Genomic DNA, 18,163 nt, shown 5'->3' with positions numbered 1-18,163 from the left:
TGGCTGGCTGCCCCTTGTTGCTGGTGTTAATCAGCTTGAGGCGTTTCTTTTCCGCCTCCGCTTTCCGAGTGGCCACAGTGCTAGGCACTTCGCGGGCGCGTTTAGCGGCGGGGCTGGAAGGAGCCGGTTTTTTCCTCTTAGGAGGGCGCGGAGCCTCGTGAGCTTCCGCTTCTGATGCAGCCTCCGGATCCGTGTTGCCAGTGGTGGGAACCCGGAGGAGAGTTCCGAGTTCGCTCTCTTCAAGGGCCTCGAGCTAGTACATAGAGATAAACACTTAGACAAAAAGTTTGAAACGCAAAGGAAAACAATGGACTAAAGTCAAGACGACGTACCGCGGTTCCGGAACCATTCATGTGAATGTCCTTGTTGCACACGTGAACGTGAAGTTCACGCGGAATCTTGATGAGGAGCCGGATCCTCTTGTCGATGGCGTCGGCGGAAAGATTGTCTTTTGTGGCGCGCATTGGGTCGTCGCACCCTGTGTACTGGAACATCAGCTGGTCCCTATGTTGGAGCGGCTGGATCCGCTTGGTGAACCAGGAAAGGGTTAAGTCCTTCCCTGTCAGCCCCTCCTCCGTTAGCTTGCAGATCCGCCTGACGGCGTGTGTGAGCTGCGGCGACTCGGAGAGGTGGGGGCAGTGCGACCATGCCGGAAGCTCGGTGGCGGGGCAGTTCTTGAACGGCGGCAATCTCCTTGTGCTCGCTGGGTCGGAGACGTCCTTCAGGTCGAAGAAGCCCCCAGACCAGTACCGCGCGGATTCGTGGCGGTTGGTGTGGGGGTAGACGCGGCCCGGGCGGATCATGAAGGTGATGGATCCGCATGTTGCTAGCTCGGTGGACTGCCGGATCCTCTCCTTCTTGACAGTAAAGTAATATTGGAACAGAGAAAGCTCGGGAGTTACCCGGAGATGGCCCTCGCAGAGGGTGACGTGATTGCTGATCGCAAGCACGCTGTTCGGAGAAATGTTATGGGGCTGGAGCCCATAAACCTTCAGGATCTCCAGGAAGAAGTCCGAAGGTGGAAATGAAAAGCCCCGCTCCACCAGTGCTTTCGTCAGCACCATCTCGTTGTCCTCCGGAGCTGGGGCTAAGGCGTTTGGAACTGACCTCCAGCTTCCGGGTTGCAGGAAGCCCTCCGCCTCGAGGTTCGTCAGCTCCATCTTAGTGGTGGTGCATGGCCACCATTTTCCCTTGGCTTCAGCATCTCGTTGACGAGCCTTCGATTTTTTGGCGGCAATCTCTTCCGCCTTGTGCTCCGACTGATCCTCCCCGGAGGCTTTCTCCGGGTTGGCAGAAGTCCCTTCAGCTTCTTTGCCGGAATCCTTTGAAGGACCCAGCTTGACTGGGACGAAGGGTGGAGGGGCAGAGGAGATTGGGGTGGCCAGGATCGGTTCAGAGGCTGGAGGCGGAGTCGTTGAAGACATCTGAAGAAAAGACGAAAGGCGGAAAACAGTGTTTAGTCGGATCCCACATCGTCGTCTCCAAGTTCACCCCTACCAACTACGGCGCGAGGGCGAAGCTCGAGAACTCACCGTAATGGCTTCTGCGGTGGTCGGAGTCGCCGGCGACGAGGTTTCCGCACGGTGGCTCGCTGACGTTAAGAACAGGATGATCTCGGTGCGGCGGCGAAGCAGCTCCGGCGAAACTCTGGCGAAATTCCGGCACGGCGGAGACAGAGCTCGAGGCGGCGCTTCGCAGAGAGGTGGAAAGGGGGTGAATGAGGATTAAAGGGTCGACGGCGGATATTTATAGGCCGGGGGGACAAGATTCGTGCTCCGCATCCTGTGGTCGGAACGCAAGCGTCGCACCGTTGGATGCGTGACACGTGTCCCAAACCCTAAACGGTAAAAATGCCTAGAGATAAGTTACCGCACAAATCGCGCGAAAATGGCGCCAGAATTGGCGGGACCATTTGAGTCTTATAAGATTCCGGGTAATCGTGTGAAGATAAGTAGCTCTCATTCGCAAGCAGGGACGTAACCCGGAAACGAATATCGAACCGTCGATGGATGAAGTCCCGCAGGATGGAAGCATTTTCCGACTAGAGGTTGGGAAAAGAAGAAAATGTGAAGTTGGAGTTCTTCAAGTTTCTCCGCGTTGCCAGCGTTGCCGGAAACCATGACGGATTAGCAAGGCGGAAACAACAGGTGAAACTCGGAGAACTCTGGGGGCTACTGTTGTGGGTATACTTCATAGGTGTACCATCGACAGTGCCTAGATCCGGCAAGCCCGGGTGGCCCACAGATGGTGATGAGGCATGTGGCCCATCGGGCGGCCCAGTTGCTGTTGATCTTGACGGAAGATGTCCGGCCCAGGAGCAGGGAGCCGGATCCGACCGACTTTGAGGAGGAACCCGGATCCACAGAGGCCCATTAAGGGGCCCGGATCCGGTACGACATAGAAGAAAGGGCGGATCCTTGGCGTACACGGCAAGACATTGTACCGTAGTTAGGAAACCTGTATCCGGGTAGGACTCTCCATGTAAACCCTAGATCCGTGCGCCTTTATAAGCCGGATCCTGGGAGCCCTAGAGGCAGAACCTCAACTCATTGTAACATCGCGAATGCGCCCAGATAATTCCAGACAAGCAGCAGTAGGCCCTGTCATCGTGCAGGTGTTCCGAAGCTGGGTAAATCGCGTACCACCGTCCCGTGTGCACTCCGCCCTATGGCCCATACTTCTTCTTCCCCTCGTGAGGATCCCTCCTCCGAGGTACCGTCGATTAGGCAACGACACCGTCAGGGCTTGCGGCGGCTATGGGCTGCCCTAGGTCGGCCTAACCGCCCCTAGGACCTCATGGATTCGCAGCCTCCAATCCCGAAGAACAACGAAGAACGAGAAGAAAGATACAAGGGGAGAGAGATAAAAATAGATGAACACGAAAAAGTAGTAGATTGATTTGTTCGATTGGTGTTGGTTCAATCGGCCTGCACCCCTCAAGTATATAAGGAGCGGCTGGACTTTCCGTGCAAGATGAAGGGTTGGATTCACGTCCAAAACTCTAGTTTGGGTCCAATTCGGATGGTTTAGACCGAACTTTCCAAAACTGTTCGGTTTAAAATTAGAAGTAACTTTCGGGGCAACTTTGAGGCAGTAAACGACCTCAAATCAAAATGTCGTAAACAACAAAGTTGTTCGTCTCGAAAAAACGAAGAACTTTCATGCTGAACACTTTTCCATCTGAGTTGATCTTGGCCTCTAAAAAACGTCCGAACGTAAAACTGTACGTCCAGTTCGCAGATCCGTATTTGAATGATTTCTTTACGCTCCCGACCAGACACCGGAACCTTCCATGTCTGATAAAGTGCGTTCGCTCCAGACGTTGCATACTATCTCGGATCGCGATGATCCAAAAATCAAAGTTGTTTGTTTCGATGAGACGCACAACTTTTGTTTCTATCACTTCTTCATTTGAGGTCATCTTAAATAAGCTTTAGTGGAAGCCTTCATATCTTGATTCTCGAGGTTACCTCTGACTGTTAGCATAATCGGCTATTAAGCCGGATCATGGCAAAACTTGACATGGTGGACATGATGTATTCTCAATGAGCAATAAAAACTCACCGATTGAATCTTTCCAATTGCGCCTTGTCTATTTTCATTTGTCACAGCTGGATTCTAGCCTTGATTAGCTATCGGTCCAAAACGAGTATCAACACATGCCCCCCTGTTTTCTGGCAGAGCTTGCGTGCCAGAAAATAACTTGCTCCATATTTTACTCAGGACGATGTCAACACTCCATCGGCCATTGGTTCTCAGTACGATAATTCTATATCGGCCATTTATGTTCAGGTTGGTTGCCACCGTGGTAGAACTTTTTCAAATAATCACCTTTGAGAACAACCACTTCATCTTGACGATTGATGGATGTCCCAAATACGTTCATGTACGTCTCCCATAGCGAACCTTGCCTGATCTTCAACCAAACACTTCAAAATAATACCATCAACTGTTCGGCAATAAAGCTTATCGTCCATTAATGCATACTTAAAAGCCATCTACCGAACAGCTCTCTCCATCCTCTTGCTAGGATCCTGCAAATATTCAACAATAGGTTTTTCCAATCTTCTTGTTTACCTGCACTAGATCCTTCATTAGTGACCGAATCAATGGGATTTAATTCGGTCTTACCTATGACAACATGAGCAAACATCGGCTTATGAGATATATGAAAACACCACGATTAACATGGTAGCCAGATGCTTGTTGTGCTAACTCATTTGCATTCTAAATGCCTTGCCTAGATATATGAGAAATGCTAACGTATTCTAAGGTAGAAATTATATCTAGAGATTGATCAAGATACATATTAAGTGATTCGTCGAAACATTGGTAAACCTTAGATTTGTATTATACTACTACCAACGAATCACTAGAAGCCTCAATATGTGTAGCACCTATAGCAAAAAACAGTTCTAGCACGAATAGCAAAACTTCATATTCAGCCTAAGATAATCTAAGCGGCATGAGGCTTCGAAAACAGAACCATTAGGAGATAAATAAACAATACCAAAGAATTGGCTATTGCTTTCAAAAACTGAAGCATCATCATACTATCTCCATGGTACTAGAGAGACAAAATCAATAAACATATTATGCTCATAATCAATACCCAGCAATGAAATTTAGAACAATTTGTCCTTTCATAGATTTACAGATTCATAAGCCAAATTGCAAAAGCATAAGCATAAGCATAATATTCAATAAACGCATACCTTTTCTCGGGTTTCAATAGGACTAGGGACGATGTTAGCACAACACATCATCCATGATTAGATAATTCTCTCAGGGCGATAGGATAAGTATCGGCCATGTGTTGTTTGCCTCAAAGGCATGTATAATTCATCCACCAAAGTATATATAGCCGAAATAAACAAAATAAAACAACTCTGATTATGAACTCTAAACATTTGAGCCTCTCAGATTAGCAACAAAATTGCAACTAACCAAATGAATAACATTTTGGTAATACCCTTTGATGATGTAAAGAATTATAATGCATCCACGGATTAAAATAAGACCATGTAGGGTAACTGATCATACCTGAGGATATGCTACATGGCATAGGCATAAATGGCATGGCTGAATAATATGTATGATGTGCTGACCAAAACCTCTTAGTATATGATAGAAAATTCTTTCTTGATCGTTTGCTAGCCTTGGTCTTTTCTTCCTTCATCCTTATCGCTATTCTTGCAATAGGAACTTGCACATCCTCCTTACTTTGAGGTCCTTCCTTAGGGACCCATGCCATGTTCTTTGTCTTCATCTTTGCGGCACTAAGCCGTTTCAGCTTTCTCTCTTGCCAGCTTGTTAAGCCGAGTGGGCATCCCGGCTGTGATTTAGTTTTGCACATAGGCTCTTTTTTATTTGATACCGAATCTGAAACATCACACTTATGGTTATCCTTTTTCACTTGATAAACTTGCTTGACCGTCTCCTTCTTGTTCGTTGATCTCCTAACCGATTCCTTTTTATTGAAACGGTCTTTGACATGTGATTGTTGTTCAGATTTTGACCTTCTTGGAGCTGCATAATTTTGGTTAGATGATCTATAGTAAGATGCATAATGTGCCCTTGGGCCATACCTATCCCATGATGGATATGGATAACAATCAGCATAAGGAGGTATCCATGACATTGGCATTCGTGGCCCATAGGGAGGATATGAAGCTGCTGCATTGAACTTCTTCCTTTGCCAATCCCGGTCTTTAGACTTTCTCTTTGGGGGTGATCTTGATGACTTTGCACTACTTGGCCGATAAGCACTTTTTGCTTCACTCTCCTTCTTGTATTTCTCCAATAACTCTGTGAAAGTGACTTTAGTTTTCTTACCCTTGTGCTTATCACGGCCTTTTTCATGTTTTGTTTTACATCCATTGATCTTTGAATTTTGTTGTTTCCCCCCAGTGCTTGATGTCCTTGGTGTAGCTTCAATGGAACACCCAGCTTCAAGAATGTCTTCAACATGCTCTTCAATAATTTCTTCACTTGAAAGCTTGATCCCATTATCTTCCGTGTGTACCTTCTCATCATCATATGAATCGGCTATAGGTAACCGATCCAATAACTTTTGATCATTCATACCAATCGAAATAGATTGGCTACATGTTTGTGTTTCAACAAATTGCAATCGTCCTTTATCTACAGCCGATTGTACTATTTTATGAAACATGGTGCAATTATAAGTACTATGTGGTGACCCAGCATACCACTGCATGGTGTAGTATGCAAGTCTGATATAACACCAATGAAACACCATTCCACTAGTATTATATCGCTCAAAGTGGTACAACAGAAACATATGCGGGTCCAAGGCATGTCTATAGAATTACAACAATGACTCTATTACATAAGATTAGCACAGCCTCCTACTTTACAATGAGGTAAAACTGCAGATAACTCCAGAAGAACGACTCGTAGTCTAATTCTATCACGAACTCTAGTTGTAGAGTATTTAACTAGCTATAGAGGCTAAGAATAGATTCTAGCTAAATAGGAGCTAGGTTTAGGAAACTAGTTCCCTTCTATGGCTAAACTAGGTTTTCTCCTTGTTGGATATGGTATCTGACTCCTCTGACAGGGTCCTGTCTCGTGAAGTAGTTGTTGACTCCTCGGCCTTCGAGTTGCACTGTAGATCCTCCTTTGATGCCTCCATATCTAAGCAGGGGATTTAAGAGTGGGATGAGTACGAGCGTACTCAACAAGTTCATTATAGGAAAGAGGTGTTTAATGCACTAGCTACAGCATTAGACCAGAAAGTCTAATACCAATGCAAGTTTTCATAATCATTTCTTCAAAAGGTTGCTTTTATTCAGAAGAACTATGTCCGTCAGCCTTCACCGGTTTACTAGAACTTCATGGAGCTCCTTTCCGGCCGCGTTCGCAGTTCCATATCCCGGAACAGGGAGTGACAGGTCACGGTTCCTTACACTCTGCAGAGGTGTGTTGCTTTACCCATAAGAGATCTTAACCTTGGTGCCAACCGGGCAGCTTTCCCGTCCACACTTCCTTCGGTGCGAGGCCCGGTATAAGGTCATAGCCAACTATATTCCTCCGCTACCTTGCACACCCACCCTTTGTTGCAAACCCCAACCCTGGGTCCTCGCCGGTCCCATTATTCCCGTATTTCAGGGTGGACCACGACCACGACGACAGTCTGGGATCGAACCAAACTCCTTCGCCGGCAGCTGCAACCCATCATAGACCACATTACCGTGGGGAATTAGAAGGGGATCCCCACCCACCAATTGTTCCGCAAGCAGCAACCGCTACGGTAAGCAATAGCTATACCGTGGGGAATTAGAAGGGACTCCCCACCCACCAATTGCTCCGCAAGATACAACCGCTACGGTAAGCGCATCCGTTGATGTACAAGAGGTGGAAATACGGTTGACTATTCTATCCCACTCCAGATCTTATGGTTAACATGGGTATTACGGCACAAGAATCACTGGCGACATTTGTTGTTTAATCCTAGATGGATATAAACCCTTGCAATGTAACCTCCATCATATCAACACAATCCATGGTTCCATTGCCAACCACATAGTCATATTCATAGTTATGAAAATAGTGGTTTTGGTTTTTATGCAATAGTGATAATCATAGTACTTTGCAAGTAATTTGATAAAGATACTCAAATGACATGAGCAAGTGATGAACTTTCCTTTCTTGACTGCAAGATTATGCAGACAAGGTCTTCGATATGTAATAACTCCAAATTCTGAAATAGCATCATCGTCCGGTAAGGACGATGTTTAAAAGATTGGCAAGGATGCAATAATGCATAAGTATGAGATGCAATCGCTCTAAGCGTGACCTAACCCCGATGATTTAGGATCAGTGAGTTGTAATGATTGGTTCAGGGTGTGTTGCACTTTTAGAGTGATTCACAACTAGGTTCTTATCAAGAATTGGTTGCTTGTTATCATAAACAGGTGCTGTAATAATTCATAAAAATATCACTAATAGCACACAACAATAACATTTGGTATAATCCTAACATGTAATGAATAGTGGTTGGTTTTAGCACTATATGGCATGGTTAATGATTAATTATCATATACTTCAAAAGAATAACTTTTGAAGAACATGTTCTTTAATAAAGAACAAGTATGATAATTAGGTTGATGGGGTTATATGGTTGACTATGGTTTTATTTAGTTTCTGGAGTAAGTATTAGATGGATCCAAACAAGGTTGGATACATCAACACCTAGTGCTTGTAAGGTTGAGTTAAGCCTAAGCATCTTGATCAATTTATTATAAATAGTTGCTATCAAAGTTGGTTTACCTTGCTGATGATAGTTGGCTATTGGCTGTAGGTTCCATTAGGCAGGATTGATGATGATTCCTTATTTTCTTCAAAAGAATAACTTTTGAAGAACATACTTCTTAAGTAATAAGAAGTATTACAATTAAGGTTGAGGTTGCCTAGGGTTTGCTATTGGATCCACTAAGTAAGAAATGATTTGGCTCCTAAATAGGATGGTTCATAATTATGAAGTACTTGTAGGGTTTAGTGGATTATGGTTATGTAATGATAATTATTGGGCATAGATGCTATTGGAGTTCATCACAATTGTGTGATGCTAATTAAGGATGAGTAAGGATGATGGATTTGGGTAATAGGATCTAGGTTTTACACTTGGTTGACCCTACTTGATTATTTAGGTCTGAGGAAGGTGAACAAATGGAATACCCATATTGTAGTGATAGGTCTTCTATATTTCATGTGGCCAAGACAAGTATTTAGTTGCTACTAGGGTTTTATGCTTTGAAAGAAGGTACCATGATCACATGTTCTAACCTAGGTGTAAGAGCAAAATTCATACCCCAAGTTTTGTGTGTTTGATGACAACACTTGAGTAATCTCACCGTGTGCCTTGAGTATCATTGTTAGATTTGCAAGTACACGGTGACCTCGCCGGACGCGTCAAGATCAGAAGACTGAAGCGTAGTTGATAGGTTTTCCGGTTTTGTGTGCGTTTAGCGAGGTAACAAAGTTGGAGAGAAAAAGGGAAGAAAACCAGTTTTAGCCAGGCCGGTACTACCGGTACCTGTAGCGGTAGTACCGCTACCCCTATAGGTACTGCTCTCGGTACCGCTCTGAGTTCTGCGCTGATTTCGTCCCTCAGAACAAGTTGCGGTACCCCTGCAGTACCTGGGGCGGTAGTACCGCTCACGAGCGGTAGTACCGCTCAAGGTACCGCTTGAGGTACAGTAACGAGTTACGGTCGTACCGCTCCGGTACCGCCCTGGTACCGCTCTGGATCCAGTAAGCTCTGGACCCTATTGCGGTACCACGAGCGGTACCGCGGGCGGTAGTACCGCTCTGGGTCCTTTGACCAGATCTGGGGTGATTTCGAACTAAGGGCGGTAGTACCGCTTGCCCCAAAGCGGTAGTACCGCTTAGGCCAAAACTGGGTATAACGGTTGGATTTGGAGGAGCCTATTTAAGGGCCCCTTCTTCCCCACCCGATTTTATCTCTTCTCCTTCTCTCTCCTCCATTGTTGCTGAGCTTAATCCTTGTGGATCTCCTTCCCCCTCCAACCAATCTTGCCCTAATTTTGAGGATAGGTGGAGGAGACCCCGATCTATAGTTCTACCAAGAGAGATTTCACAAATACTAGCTATTCCTTAGTGGATCTTGGTGGTAGGGTTCCTTTGGTGGATCTTGGAGAAGAGTTCCTTTGGTGGATCATTGGGGAGTTCCTTTGGTGGAGCCTTGGAGAGTTCCTTTGGTGGAGCCTTGGAGAGTTTCTTGGTGGAGCCTTGGAGAGTTTCTTGGTGGAGCATTGGAAGAGTTCCTATGGTGGAGCATTGGTGATGGGTTCCTATGGTGGAGCATTGGAGATGTGCAGCTATGGAGTCTAGCTTGGTGGTGTACTAGCTCCATAGGGTGTTGGGAGCATCCTTGTGTGTGTGGAGCTCGCCCCAACCTTGTGAAGGAATCACCGCCTCGACCGGTGCCTTAGTGGAAGAGGGAGAGAACCTCCGTGGAGCTCTCTCGAGGAAGAGGGTGAGGCCTTCCTTCGTGGTGTGGCCGCCTAGTCTCTTGTGTGAGACTAGCACCTCCTCAACGCAGACGTACCTCCTTTAGTGGAGGGAACTGCGGGAAACAAACCTCGACTCGCCTCGCGCCCCCCCGGTTGTCTCGCTCCTCACTTTTGTTATCTTGTTGATTCCTTTACATGTTGCACATGTTCTAGCTTCATTGTAGGATCACCCCCATTGCTAAAAGTCACACCTTTACCTTCCGTTGCATAAAACTTGAAAAAGACTAAAATTTGCCGTAGCGCCATTCACCCCCCCTCTTGTTCGCTACGATCCGTTCAAGTGGTATCGGAGCAAGGTTACTTCATCATGTTTCTTCCTAAGTTTATTCTTAAAGATGTACCGGTAGGCCGAGGGTCTATCCTCGGGAAAGATAATATAGAAGATTTTTTCACTCATATTAGTACGGTTGAAGATTTTGAAGATAGACACCTGGTAGAACTTGCTCCTACTTATGAAATTGCTGCTGCTTCTTTAGTACACATGTTAGAAGCTAGATTTGTTAACCTCAATCCCGTAATGCAGCATATGTTCCTTACACTAAGTGATATGGAAGAAGGAGAGAAGAAAGATTTTGTCCTAGAAACTCTTCTTAAAGAATTTGGTGATGTAGCAAGAGAAGCTAGAAAAGTCTTCACTAAATATGATATGCTTGGCTCTTATACAAACTTTGCTAGCACCCTTGAAAAGATGGAAAAAGATAGATAAAAGTATACTAATAAAGTTAATTATGAGGGGGATATTAAAACATCAATACCTTGCAAGCTCTTGGAATTGTGCGAGGCACTAGAAAAGAATTTTGATTGGATTGTTCCTGAAGCTTTGTTTGATGAGAGTAGCAAGCCTAAGGGGAATGAAAAGGGAGCCTCTGAAACTTACATAGATAAGATACAATGCATAGTTGAGAAAACTCCAAACCCCGCTGTAGATGCATCGTCTCTTGATAATACTTGATACACACTTTCTGCGCCTAGCTGAAAGGCGTTAAAGAAAAGCGCTTATGGGAGACAACCCATGTTTTTACTACAGTACTTTTATTTTATATTTGAGTCTTGGAAGTTGTTACTACTGTAGCAAACTCTCCTTATCTTAGTTTTGTGCATTGTTGTGCCAAGTAAAGTCGTTGATAGTAAGGTTCATACTAGATTTGGATTACTGCGCAGAAACAGATTTCTTTGCTGTCACGAATCTGGGCCTAATTCTCTGTAGGTAACTCAGAAAATTATGCCAATTTACGTGAGTGATCCTCAGATATGTACGCAACTTTCATTCAATTTGAGCATTTTCATTTGAGCAAGTCTGGTGCCTCAATAAAATTCGTCTTTACGAACTGTTCTGTTTTGACAGATTCTGCCTTTTATTTCGCATTGCCTGTTTTGCTATGCTTGATGGATTTTTCGATTCCATTAACTTTCAGTAGCTTTGTGCAATGTCCAGAAGTGTTAAGAATGATTATGTCACCTCTGAACATGTAAATTTTAATTGTGCACTAACCCTCTAATGAGTTGTTTTGAGTTTGGTGTGGAGGAAGTTTTCAAGGATGAAGAGAGGGAGATGATACAATATGATCAAGGAGAGTGAAAGCTCTAAGCTTGGGGATGCCCCGGTGGTTCACCCCTGCATATATCAAGAAGACTCAAGCGTCTAAGCTTGGGGATGCCCAAGGCATCCCCTTCTTCATCGACAACATTATCAGGTTCCTCTAGTGAAACTATATTTTTATTCCATCACATCTTATGTACTTTGCTTGGAGCGTCGGTTTGTTTTTGTTTTTGTTTTGTTTGAATAAAATGGATCCTAGCATTCATTGTGTGGGAGAGAGACACGCGCCGCTGTTGCATATGGACAAATATGTCCTTAGGCTTTACTCATAGTGTTCATGGCGAAGGTTGAATCTTCTTCGTTAAATTGTTATATGGTTGGAATCAGAAAATGATACATGTAGTAATTGGTAAAATGTCTTGGATAATGTGATACTTGGCAATTGTTGTGTTCATGTTTAAGCTCTTGCATCATATACTTTGCACCTATTAATGAAGAAATACATAGAGCTTGCTAAAATTTGGTTTGCATAATTGGTCTCTCTAAGGTCTAGATAATTTCTAGTAAAGAGTTTGAACAACAAGGAAGACGGTGTAGAGTCTTATAATGTTTACAATATGTCTTTTATGTGAGTTTGCTGCACCGGTTCATCCTTGTGTTTGTTTCAAATAACCTTGCTAGCCTAAGCCTTGTATCGAGAGGGATTACTTCTCATGCATCCAAAATCCTTGAGCCAACCACTATGCCATTCGTGTCCACCATACCTACCTACTACATGGTATTTCTCCGCCATTCCAAAGTAAATTGCTTGAGTGCTACCTTTAAAATTTCTATCCTTTACCTTTGCAATATATAGCTCATGGAACAAATAGCTTAAAAACTATTGTGGTATTGAATATGTACTTATGCACTTTATCTCTTATTAAGTTGCTTGTTGTGCGATAACCATGTTCCTGGGGACGCCATCAACTACTCTTTGTTGAATATCACGTGAGTTGCTATGCATGTCCGTTTTGTCTGAAGTAAGGGAGATTTACCGCTAGAATGGTTAGAGCATGCATAATGTTAGAGAAGAACATTGGGCCGCTAACTAAAGCCATGATCCATGGTGGAAGTTTCAGTTTTGGACAAATATCCTCAATCTCATATGAGAAAATTAATAATTGTTGAATGCTTATGCATAAAAGAGGAATCCATTATCTGTTGTCTATGTTGTCGCGGTATGGATGTCTAAGTTGAGAATAATCAATAGCGAGAAATCCAATGCGAGCTTTCTCCTTAGACCTTTGTACAGGCGGCATAGAGGTACCCCTTTGTGACACTTGGTTAAAACATATGTATTGCGATGATAATCCAGGTAATGCGAGCTAATTAGGACAAGGTGTGGGCACTATTAGTATACTATGCATGAGGCTTGCAACTTGTAGGACATAATTTACATGATGCATATGCTTTATTACTACCGTTGACAAAATTGTTTCTTGTTTTCAAAACCAAAGCTCCAGCACAAATATAGCAATCAATGCTTCCCTCTACGAAGGGCCTTTCTTTTACTTTTATTGTTGAGTCAGTTCACCTATTTCTCTCCATCTCAAGAAGCAAACACTTGTGTGAACTGTGCATTGATTCCTACATACTTGCATATTGCATTTGTTATATTACTTTACATTGACAACTATCCATGAGATATACATGTTACAAGTTGAAAGCAACCGCTGAAACTTAATCTTCCTTTGTGTTGCTTCAATACCTTTACTTTGAATTATTGCTTTATGAGTTAACTCTTATGCAAGACTTATTGATGCTTGTCTTGAAAGTACTATTCATGAAAAGTCTTTGCTTTATGATTCATTTGTTTACTCATGTCATTTACCATTGTTTTGGATCGCTACATTCATTACATATGCTTACAATAGTATGATCAAGGTTATGATGGCATGTCACTCCAGAAATTATCTTTGTTATCGTTTACCTGCTCGGGACGAGCAGAAACTAAGCTTGGGGATGCTGATACGTCTCCGACGTATCGATAATTTCTTATATTCCATGCCACATTATTGATGATATCTACATATTTTATGCATACTTTATCTCATATTTATGCATTTTCCGGCACTAACCTATTAACGAGATGCCGAAGAGCCAGTTGCTATTTTCTGCTGTTTTTGGTTTCAGAAATCCTAGTAAGGAAATATTCTCGGAATTGGACGAAATCAACGCCCAGGGGCCTATTTTCACACGAAGCTTCCAGAAGACCGAAGATGATACGAAGTGGGGCCACGAGGTGGCCAGACGCTAGGGCGGCGCGGCCCAAGCCCTGGCCGCGCCGGCCTAGTGTGTGGGCCCCTCGCGTCGCCCCTTGACCTACCTCTCCGACTATAAGAAGCCTTCGTTGATATTAGCCCCAGTACCGAGAGCCACGATACGGAAAACCTTCCAGAGACGCCGCCGCCGCCAATCCCATCTCGGGGGATTCAGGAGATCGCCTCCGGCACCCTGCCGGAGAGGGGAATCATCTCCCGGAGGACTCTTTACCGCCATGGTCGCCTCCGGAGTGATGAGTGAGTAGTTCACCCCTGGACTATGGGTCCATAGCAGTAGCTAGATGGTCGTCTTCTCCTAATTGTGCTTCATTGTCGGGTCTTGTGAGCTGCCTAACATGATCAAGATCATCTATCTGTAATGCTATATGTTGTGTTTGTTGGGATCCGATGGATAGAGAATACTATGCTATGTTGATTATCAATCTATTACCTATGTGTTGTTTATGATCTTGCATGCTCTCCGTTATTAGTAGAGGCTCTGGCCAAGTTTTTACTCTTAACTCCAAGAGGGGGTATTTATGCTCGATAGTGGGTTCATGCCTCCATTAAATCTGGGACAGTGACAGAAAGTTCTAAGGTTGTGGATGTGCTGTTGCCACTAGGGATAAAACATTGATGCTATGTCCGAGGATGTAGTTATTGATTACATTACGCACCATACTTAATGCAATTGTCTGTTGTTTGCAACTTAATACTGGAAGGGGTTCGGATGATAACCTGAAGGTGGACTTTTTAGGCATAGATGCATGCTGGATAGCGGTCTATGTACTTTGTCGTAATGCCCAATTAAATCTCACAATACTCATCATATCATGTATGTGCATGGTCATGCCCTCTCTATTTGTCAATTGCCCAACTGTAATTTGTTCACCCAACATGCTATTTATCTTATGAGAGAGACACCTCTAGTGAACTGTGGACCCCGGTCCATTCTTTTAATCGAATACAATCTACTACAATACTTGTTCTACTATTTTCTGCAAACAATCATCATCCACACTATACATCTAATCCTTTTTTACAGCAAGCCGGTGAGATTGACAACCTCACTGTTTCGTTGGGGCAAAGTACTTTGGTTGTGTTGTGCAGGTTCCACGTTGTCGCCGGAATCCCCGGTGTTGCGCCGCACCACATCTCGCCGCCATCAACCTTCAACGTGCTTCTTGGCTCCTACTGGTTTGATAAACCTTGGTTTCTTACTGAGGGAAAACTTGCCACTGTACGCATCACACCTTCCTCTTGGGGTTCCCAACGGACGCGTGCTGTACGCGTATCAATGTACTAGCTCAACAGCATCGGCAGCACCAGTCACATCCGTGGCGTTTTTACTCGAATCACCGACGCCGGCGGAGCCAAGAGATCCGGTCCGCTGCGGGTCCTTCGAGTTCGTGCCACGCCGCGAAACACTTCATCTAAACTCTATGGCATCATCTCACGACTCGGAGACTGTTTTCGGTGGCGTCCACTTCATCATCGACTCCGGAGGCTTCCTCCGCCTCCCTAGGGCCGGCGTTTCCGACTCAAAGGCCGTACCCCCGGAGGGTGTCCCTTCAGCGACAACCCAAATTTTTTTGCCCAGAAGCACGCAGGAGAGCGACCGAGGGGATCTTGACACCGCGGCTGGGCAAAGGAAGAGGCGAAGAAGTTCATATCGTGAAGAGGAAGGCAAAACGGTAGTTCATCCTCGGCAGTTTGAGCAAGGATGCCATGACACGTCGACAATCAGGGGCCGCACCCGTTCTCCATACCTCTCGGCCACGGAGCAACTTGAGGCGCCATGTTACCTCCACTCCTACTATGACCCAAAAGATGGTCGAGAGAAGTCCAGCCACCCGTTGAAGAACTGCCGACACTTCCTAGAGATTCGACAGTTCTGCGATGATCTTAGAGCTGAAGCTGTATCAAGAGTACGTATGATGGAGGAGAAAGCAAGGTCCTACGACCATCCGCCAGAACCATATGTACCGGTACCATATGAGCCAATGGAAAAAGACGAATATGTACCATCTGAAGTATTCCCAGCGTTACGTGGACAAATCAACATGATCCATAAAACCAGCTTTTCGAAGAGAGAAATCAAGAAGTTCTCTCGAGAAGTAAAATATGCAGAAGTCGCCATGGTTGATACACCGGATTTCATCAATTGGTCAGAGCAAAGCATCACCTTCAGCAGGGCGGATCACCCGAAAGCTGTCCCAAGGCCCGGTCACGCGGCCCTTGTCCTTGAAGCGCAGATTGGAGGGTACAACATGGGGAAAGTATTCATGGATGGAGGAAGTGGCTTGAACTTGTTATTCGCTAGCACAATGAGAGCAATGGGTTTGACAGTCGACATGTTAAGGGAATCTGACACAGGGTTCCACGGCATTATACCGACTCGACCCGCTTACTCGCTAGGCAAAACGTCATTGGACGTAGTCTTCGGCACACCCAGTAATTTCAGGAAAGAAAAAATCGAGTTCGAGGTAGTCGACTGGGAATCTCAGTACCACACCATCCTCGGCAGGCCTGCGTTCGCTAAATTCATGGCCGTGCCTCATTACGCATACTTGAAACTGAAGATGCCAGGCAACAACGGGACCCCAATAACCGTTCACGGCAGCTTCGCTCGATCAGACAACTGCGACAGAGAGTTCCAGAAGATCGCCTCGAAGTTTGGAGCCAAGGAAGAACTCAACACGATCGATACCGTTACAGACCATACACAGCCACCAGCCGACAATCGAAACGTGAGATCCGATGAGTTCGACACTGCGAAGGAAACTAAGAAGCTGCAGGTGCACCCTACTGACCCGAAGAAGACGGTCAATACCTCGGCTGATCTCACTGACGCATAGGAAGGCGCGCTCATCGAGTTCCTCCGTGAGCGCTGGGAGATATTTGCATGGGAACCATCCGACATGCCAGGTATCCCCAGGGAACTCGCTGAGCACGCCCTGAATGTTGACCCAATGGCCAAACCAGTACAGCAATCAATGCGACGGTTTTCTGAGCCAAAGAGAAGAGCAATTGGCGAAGAAGTTAATCGGCTCCGCAAGGCATGGTTTATTCGAGAGCTTAAGGAATCTGAGGGGGTGGCTAATCCCGTCATGGTGCCGAAGAAGGACACAACCGCCCTCCGCATGTGCATCGACTATACCAGCCTTAACAAACACTGCCCGAAGGATCATTTCCCGCTGCCTCGAATAGACCAAATAGTCGATTCCATAGCCGGATGCGACCGTCTCTCTTTTCTCGATGCATACTCCGGGTACAACATGATTAAACTGAAGAAAGAAGACCAGGAGCTAACCGCGTTCATCACCCCACACGGCGTTTTCTGTTACAACGTCATGACCTTCAGGTTGAAAAATGCAGGAGCCACTTACCAACGCTGCATGCAAGCGTGCCTTGCAGAGCAGATTGGAAGAAACATCGAAGTTTACATCGACGACATTGTGGTGAAAATGAAGCACGCAGCCACACTCATCGATGATCTATGGGAAACCTTCGACAACCTGGACAGATACAAAATCAAGTTGAATCCCAAAAAGTGCTTCTTCGGAGTACCCGGAGGACAAGTACTCGGGTACTTCATATCGGCCAGGGGAATCGAAGCCAATCCCTTAAAAATCAAAGCCATTCTCGATATGGAGCCGCCAAAGAATCTGCACCAAGTGCAGCAGCTGGCGGGACGACTGGCAGCGCTCAGCAGGTTCATTGCAAAGCTGGGGGAGAAAGCCTTGCCCTTTTACAACTTGATGAAAAAATCAGAAAAGTTCGAGTGGACAAAGGAGGCACAGGAATCCTTCGACAGCTTGAAGAAAATCCTATCAACCTCCCCAGTACTTGTGACTCCGCGCGAGAAGGAGACATTGCTCATGTACATAGCTGCAACGGCACAAGTCTTCAGCAGCGTTGTAGTCGTCGAACGAGAGGAAGCATGAAGAGTCCACGGCGTGCAGCGGCCTGTTTATTATCTCAGTGAAGTACTCACGCCTGCAAGGCAGAGGTATCCCCATCACCAGAAACTGGCATATGTAGTATGGAGGTCAGCTCGCAAGTTGCGGCACTACTTCACGGAACATCCGATTAAAGTTGTAAGTGAAGCGCCCCTGAAGAGCATAATGACCAATCCCGAAGCCACAGGTCGGGTGTCCCAATGGGCTATCGAACTAACACCACACGACATAACTTACGTCAACCGAACGGCGATAAAATCCCAAATACTTCCAGACTTTGTGGCAGATTGGATCCAA

The sequence above is a fragment of the Lolium perenne genome, chromosome 1, assembly GCF_019359855.2.
Source record: "Lolium perenne isolate Kyuss_39 chromosome 1, Kyuss_2.0, whole genome shotgun sequence".
Classification (NCBI taxonomy): Eukaryota; Viridiplantae; Streptophyta; class Magnoliopsida; order Poales; family Poaceae; genus Lolium; species Lolium perenne.
Note: the sequence above shows the minus strand (reverse complement) of the source record.